We start from the raw sequence: 5030 nt of genomic DNA on the forward strand, positions 1-5030 counted from the left end.
CTGGTCTTTTTTTTTTTTTTTTTTTTTTTTTTTTTTTTTTTTTACAAAATGATTGCTTAGTCTAGGCAGATGGATGTTTATACTATAAGGTTTCCATAGTGCTTAGTGTAGTGTTAAATCCTGCTGAAAAGAGAGTGATTTTATTAAGGCTCAGCTGCACAGTAGTACTTCCATACCAATTCCAGTCAGCTCAGAATTTTAGTAGGACTAACTTCTGTTCACCTGCAAAACCCTGAGTAAACATGTAAAGGTAAATGATGGTCATCTAAGCACCGTTCACAGGAATTGTGTGAAGCCTTTGCACAAGGGCTTTTTTTTTTTTTTTCTGCTCCTAAATAGATGTAATCTAAAACCAGATGTGATACATAAACTACAAAGGCAATAAACAGAGGTCTTAAAAAAAAAAAAAAGAAGAAGAAAAAAAAAAAAAAACACAGAATAAATAGTTATCGAGTTGAACATGGTAATTATTTTTCTACTAAAGGAACAGAATAATTGCCATTTTTTTCAAGGGGAAAATGGATGACTGAAAACCTACCACAAACACTTGACTATGAAGGTTGTGTAAATCCACAGAAGGCAGAACTAAAACATGGATGTCTTGGTCATGAGTACTGCCCTTAAGCAAGTGTGTTGTAACCCTCAGACAGCATGTTTTGTAAGGCCACAATCCAAGCACAGTTAAAAATTCAAGACATCTTTCAGAGATTGTTAATGAGGTGTCTTTTTAAACTTCAAATCTGGAGAATGTTTTGATGAAGGCTTTGTCTTTTAGAAAAAAATTAAGATTCTCATGGGGCCATAGGTCAAGGTTTGAGGAAAACCATAGCAAAATGTAAAGAACTAGCAACACTGTAACAGATGGATGTTCTCAAGTACTGGAGAATTTTATCATGTGAGGTGACATCTTTCATTGGACCAGCTGATATACTTAGAAAATTAGCAAGTTTTTAAATTCAGTCTTTCCATCATCTGGTTGGCTGTATCAAAAGGTTAATTTTGGAGTATAAAATTTTATTTTTTTATAAAATCAACTTATGTTGATTATATATCTTAATTGATGTCATAAGCCTTAGTGAAACTGAAAGAGAAAAAGTTATTAGGAAATTTGTCATAGGAAGATATAATCAGGAAAATTATAATGGGCTATTGGAAATGCATCTATTACATATCTGATTTTAGTATCCACCAGAGTTATGTTCTTTAGTTGATAGGCTTACTTTTAGAAAGTATCTCAGTGATGCTCATTGAAGAGAAGGTATGAAAAATCAGAAATTGAATGGTTATTTCCAATGGTAACTGTTCTGGTGTTCCATACATTGGCTGCATAAAATTAATTCTTGTGCCTACTTCTTGTTTTGTTTCAACCAGCCTTCTTCTGTTTCAAAATCTTTATGAGAACATTTAGGAGGAAAAGAATAAAACACACAGGTTCATCCACAATTCATCCACCTCAGGATCCTTTTGCAGGCTGGGCACAATCAACAAGCAAAGAAATGTTGGCAAACTCATTACATTTGACCTGTTACTTCTTCCACAGATATCAGAATTGATGTTATGATGGGAACAAAAACCTTTTTTGCTCAGATTGTGCTTTTTTTGTTTGTTTGTTTTTGTTGTTTTGTTTGTTTGTTTGCTTTTTAAGCACAAGAATTTTCTAAAATCACAAAGATTAAACAACAGTATTTCTTATGCTATGGGCATCACTGTAGGAATTACTAGTTTGTAAAGCAGCTTTCCATTCCCTGGCACCCTTATTGTCTTCGTTAAGGAGTAGCTGAATCCAGCATGGTTTGGGACCCAGATTCACCCAGCTGAATCTGAAGTGCTTACAGACCCAGAAGTCTCACCCACCCCAGCCTGATGGGTGCTGTTCTTGCTCCCCTTTGCAAGTCCAGCAGCACTTATGCTGAACATATACTCCAAGAGTATATGACACAAGTCATAAAATACACTGAAGACACTAACATGGCCAGCCACACAGACCACCACTAGTACTTTTGACGTACCCCTCAAGCACCAACAACAGTGACAAAAACATGAGCAGACAGACAGCCCCATGCCACTGCTTCATTCTGGCTAAGCAGGGCTGAGCTCACCACTGAGTCATGCACACACCCTCCCTCTATTCAAACTCACGCGTTCACAGTGCACATGAAAATGAGCTCAGGCTCTTTGTCCATCTGATCTCCATGTCCAGTCCCTGACTCCCTCAATCAGTCTCTGGCTTTCACCTTGGTCTTTTCCAATGTGGCCCTCATTGGTTACTCCAACCTGAAGTTCACTAGTGAGTTACATAACACCCATGCGCAAAGGGTTGAGTTTCAGGAGGAGGGCACAGCCTGATTCGTCCTGTTGCTGGCCATCAGACCTATAGGCTGATGTGATGTTCTTTGAACATCAGCTGAAAGCTAGGGATCCATCTAGGATTTATGCAGCTTGAGCATAATCAGGTGTGAATCTTGGTCTGAGATTCCCTGTTCTTATTACTGAAAGCAAAAGGAGCTTTTCCCCTGACTGGCAATTAAAAGAAGAGACTCTCAGAAATAAAATAATAATAATAATAATAATAAAATGAAAGGGCATGTTTAAATGTGCTCCTCTCTGGAGCAAGAAAGGAGTGACTGTATCACCAGCTGCAAAGTTTGCTGAATTATCTCATGTTTATGTCTGTCTCTCTGTTTTCACCATCAGATACCTTTGTATTAGTCCAGTCTGGTCTCAGACCAAATAATGAGATCTGTGAGATATTTTTTCTCTCTGGAATTATACAGGCTCAGAGAAAAGAATCTTGCAATGCAAGATTATTATTATTATCATTATTTTTTACATGGGATATTTGCCATAGTTTGCCAAGACCTCATTATCTGATTTTCTACTATTACTCTCTACTATCCTCACATTTTGTATCAGATTGCTCTTCTTTTCCATCTCTGCATTGTATTTTTGCCTGGTAGGATCAAGCTTTGAGATGGTGATCATTGTTTGGACAAGAGTGTGAAAGCTTTTGGCAAATAAGATTAGTGGGGCTCTGTGGGATACAAACGTGCTTGAACACACTGTATTATTTAGATGTGTCCTTTTTAGATATGTCCTGTCTCATCAGCTCTGTAACAAAATTGTACAGATGTATCTCCCTTCAAAAAATGAAAAGTTGCAAAAAAAATCTATGAGTTATCTTGCACTGTGCACTGTATATGAGAAAAACCATACCTATGGGCAAACTGTTGGCAATTAACAGTACACTGAAGCAGTATCATTTTGCTTCATGAGCAGAAAAAAACAACAGCATGAGTCTTAGGACAATAAAAGGGACATTAAAAAGATAGCATAATGGCTGTATGAAAAGGGCATTATCAGAATATAGGATCAAAATAATTTTCTCCTTTTTTTTTTTTTTTTTTTTTTTTTGTCTTTCTACAACGACTTGAACGAGGCACTTAAGCTAGAAACCAACTTCTCCAATGTGAAGGTTTATTTCTCCTAAGTATTGTGTCTAAAAATTAGTATTATTTTAATCACAATTCTGTTTTTAGGAAGTGTTGTTTCCTAGTGCATACTATTTAAAAGAGTAGAGATTTATAACCATCACCGTGTTAAAAAACATTAAGATATAATCTGTTAAGACAAAATTGAGGTTGTCTTTATATATTTATGTACTATTTTTCATTTCTTTTTCTTTTTTTCTTTTCCTTCACTGAATGCACAGAGTAGATCTCCTGTTACAAAATCAGCATTATGTGGTGAAGAAAGCTGTTGATTGTAGTATTCTTGTTTGTTGCTGAATTTAGAAAGAGTGACTAATGTGATTGTAGGCAGAGGGAGAAGGTCTCATTAGTCAAAGCAAATGAATGATTCTCTAGAAAACTCCTATGTCAAGTCACTTAATCTCTCTCTTCACAGATGGTCGGTATTATATGTTTCTTATTTCCTGGATGCTCAGCTTGACGACCTGGTATCTAATTGATGGACATACTGCTCAGTCACAGTAACAAATGGGAATGAGAGGAAGCTGAGTTTTGGACATAAGTGCCATTCAGTGCTAAGCATTCTGAAAATAACAGGTATTGGAAATCTCAAATTAGGGACTTGATCTTGCAGAGCCTTTTCACACTTACCTTATCTGTTCTTGTCTTCCAGTACCAAAATAGAACTCCTTTATTGACAGAAAATTTAGGGTGATACATTAGTAAAGGTGTATTCATTATCAAATGCAGTGGTGATGGGTGCTAAAGAAAAATACAGGAGCAAGTTTTGATTAAGGTAGCATAGAATATGAGATAGAAACATATGTTGAATGCAGAGGGTAGAAAATACAGGCTTGCTGGTGTAATAATTATATCTTTATAATTATTATAACTTTTCACAATGCAAGATAATCCTTACATACGTATTACCTTGCTTTGATTTCCTTAGCTCAATAGGTTTAAACAGTTGAATCTAATAATGTATTTAAGCATGTATTTCAGCATACAACTCATTTTGAAGAAAGAGAGGCAATATTCTCTAATGGAACTTGACATAAAATGCTACTTAGACTCCTACATATTTGGTGAGAGGAGCCAGCATCTCTTACATGTAATGAATATGTGTGTGTAATGATCTGTATGTGATGAATGTTTCTAGAAAATCAAGAAACATTCTTAAGAGCCAGATACATGAATTATGTATCCTAGTTTCAAGATTGTGCTATATCAGACCTTGACTATTATATATAAAAGTACAAAACAAAATACAAAAACATTTCACTTTTAAAAAAAAATTGGAACACTGAAGGTAAAACAAGGTATTCCCCCACATGTTTACAAAATGCCACACCTATGTTTGCATCTCACTCTTGAAATAATTTTCTGCCAATATTCGTGCACTAATTACATCTTGAGTTCGGGTATTCAAATTCTTTCATTAGAAGTGATATTTTTTTCTCTGAATTGAACAGATTGAGTAAGGTAAAAAGGTGCCTAATTTTTCTTATCCTCACCTTTTCACAAAGCAGTTCAATGAATTAGACAATGATCTGTTTCGGTCTT

General features: G+C 35.4%; 1 long non-coding RNA gene across 1 annotated transcript in view; it reads right to left on the reverse strand.

Annotated features, from left to right (window-relative positions):
* LOC118155584 overlaps positions 1-4768 on the reverse strand; it is a 23018-nt gene extending 18250 nt beyond the window's left edge. The window contains exon 1 of the long non-coding RNA XR_004745919.1: positions 4730-4768. This is a non-coding gene — a long non-coding RNA (uncharacterized LOC118155584). The remainder of the gene's footprint in view (positions 1-4729) is intronic.
* Between the last annotated feature and the right edge of the window lie 262 nt (positions 4769-5030).

The sequence above is a fragment of the Oxyura jamaicensis genome, chromosome 1 (genome assembly GCF_011077185.1).
Source record: "Oxyura jamaicensis isolate SHBP4307 breed ruddy duck chromosome 1, BPBGC_Ojam_1.0, whole genome shotgun sequence".
Taxonomy (NCBI): Eukaryota; Metazoa; Chordata; class Aves; order Anseriformes; family Anatidae; genus Oxyura; species Oxyura jamaicensis.